The 2,591-nt window shown below is 39.9% G+C and overlaps 1 non-coding gene across 1 annotated transcript; it reads right to left on the bottom strand.

Moving 5' to 3' along the window:
- Positions 1-1,127: 1,127 nt before the first annotated feature.
- Positions 1,128-1,234, bottom strand: LOC133813118 (small nucleolar RNA R71). Its single transcript, XR_009884160.1, has one exon. It is a non-coding gene; the product is annotated as a small nucleolar RNA R71 (small nucleolar RNA).
- Between the last annotated feature and the right edge of the window lie 1,357 nt (positions 1,235-2,591).

Here is a 2,591-nt window from a genome sequence, read left to right as displayed (position 1 = left end):
TTCAATTTAGAACGAAAGTATCAAATTGGTTTGTGTAGCAATTAGGTTTTTGTTCTTAATGCGGTTTATGTGTAGAATTTATCACAGACATGTAGAAAATTCACAGGTAAACTGAATATTTTATATCTTGAGAGAGAATAGAATTGTCATTAGTAAACTTGCTATAACCATAGATCAAAGAAACATATTAGTTGTATTATTGATTGACTAGAATTGAAGGTTGATGAAATTAGAATACTCTAATCTTTCGCTTATATTAAATTTCGTTAATTAAATTGTGCTTTCTTAGTTTATTGTTCATTGTTAATTGTCACTCAAATTTCATTAGTCAAATAGAAATAAAAGTTTGCTATTGGTAATTAGTAGATCAATTCCCTGACGGAACGATAATCTATTTCCACTACTATTACTTGTTTATTCTATTGCGTATACTTGCGCAGTAGTAAAAATTCGCAACACTTTTTTGGCGCCGTTGCCGGGGAATTGATATTCTATTAATATCAAGATAGTTAATTTTTATTCTAATTTGGCTGTTTTTATTATTTGAACTAATCCAAATTGTCGCATTCTGTTTTAATAGGTGAATCTTTTGTATGCGACGTGAAGGATCTGCAAATCTTGTTCCTGTTAATCCTGAAATCGAAAGATCCTGCAGACAAAACAGAAGGAAAAAGAGGTTGGAAGTATCAATGGCTGCCAACCAAAGAGACGGGGTTAACAACAATGATGGTCAGAATCATATCGCTCAGGACCAAAATGTGCGAGCATTAAGAGATTATGTGCTCCCCGCTGTCACAGGAGTACACTCGTGCATTAGGCCTCCTACTATTACTGCCAATAACTTTGAGATTAAGCCGGCGATGATACAAATGGTCCAGACTTCTGTTCAGTTTGGTGGTCTCCCCAATGAGGATCCTAACTTGCACATAGTGAATTTCCTTGAGCTATGTGCAACGTTTAAGTTTAATGGGGTGAGCGATGATGCAATAAGGCTGAGATTGTTCCCTTTTTCACTAAGGGATAGGGCAAAAAGTTGGCTTATTTCTCTACAGGCCAACTCAATCAATACATGGGAGGAACTAGCTCAGAAGTTTCTCTCAAAGTTCTTTCCTCCTGCAAAAGCTGCAAAGTTGAGGGGAGAAATCAATAACTTCTATCAGAATGAGGAAGAGTCATTGTACGATGCATGGGAAAGATTCAAAGACCTGCTCAGACAATGCCCTCATCACGGTATAGAGAAGTGGATGTTAGTCCACAATTTTTATAATGGGCTTTGCGGTACTACTCGCACTATAATAGATGCAGCAGCAGGCGGTGCTTTCATGAGTAAAGGGGCTGATGAGGCATATGAATTGTTAGAGGAGATGGCTATGAACAATTATCAATGGCCTGCCGAACGAGACACTTCACAGAGAAAAGTAGCCGGGGTACATGAATTAGATGCTATAACTGCTTTAACTGCTCAGGTTGCTTCATTGACAAAGCAGTTGCAACAAAACAAGATCTCAGCTCAAGCCCAGGCTATACAGATGCAATCAGGGTGTGAAATATGTGGAGGGCCTCATTTATATGAACAGTGTACAGCGGCCAACATGTGTGGTAATATGCCAGTTAATCAGGCTCAGGTACAGGCAGTTGGTAATTTTCAGAGGCCTTATCAGAATCCGTTCTCCAATACTTATAATCCTGGGTGGAGAAATCACCCAAATTTCTCATGGAGAAATAATCAGGGCCAACAGTCACAGTTTCAAGGGCCATACCAGCAGCACATGCCACAACAGCCTATGAATCAAGCCTCATCATCACACCAGCCTAGACCGCAAGATCAACCAGAAAAGACTAATGAGTTGCAAGCAGCCTTGTTGACCCTCACTAATACTCAGACTCAATTCATGACTGAGACCAGATCCTCTATTCGAAACCTTGAGACACAAGTGGGTCAGTTGGCCAACATGCTTAATAACAGACCGCAAGGGAATTTGCCTAGTAATACTGTGGTAAATCCTAAAGAGAACTGTCAAGAAATTTCGTTGAGGAATGGTAAGCAAGTGGAGCAGCCCAGTGTACAAAAGTCAGTGGTTCGGAATGAAGAGTTGGGTGAGAAATCAGATACAAAAGCGAATGGGGTTACTGAAGACCACCAGGGTTCAAACAAGTGTCCTCCCGTTGTTGATAGTCAGCCAGTTCAAGTTCCATATCCTCAGAGGCTTAGAAAAACTACACTTGATAAACAGTTTTCTAAGTTTTTAGAGGTATTCAAAAAGCTGCACATCAATATTCCATTTGCTGAGGCATTAGAGCAGATGCCTAGTTATGTCAAATTTATGAAAGAGATTCTGTCAAAGAAAAGAAAGATGGAGGAGTATGAGACGGTGGCGCTCACTGAAGAGTGCAGTGCGATATTGCAGAGGAAGTTGCCCCAAAAGTTGAGAGATCCGGGGAGCTTTACTATACCGTGTACAATTGGGAAATTTGAATGTAAGCATGCTTTGTGTGATTTGGGGGCGAGTATAAATCTGATGCCTTTGTCTGTATTCAGAAGACTTGGTTTGGGGGAGGCTAGTCCTACAACAGTCACTCTACAATTAGCA

This window comes from Humulus lupulus, chromosome 1 (assembly GCF_963169125.1).
Source record: "Humulus lupulus chromosome 1, drHumLupu1.1, whole genome shotgun sequence".
NCBI classification, from domain to species: domain Eukaryota; kingdom Viridiplantae; phylum Streptophyta; class Magnoliopsida; order Rosales; family Cannabaceae; genus Humulus; species Humulus lupulus.
The sequence above is the reverse complement of the archived record's forward strand: the minus strand, read 5'-3'. Positions and strand labels throughout refer to the sequence as shown.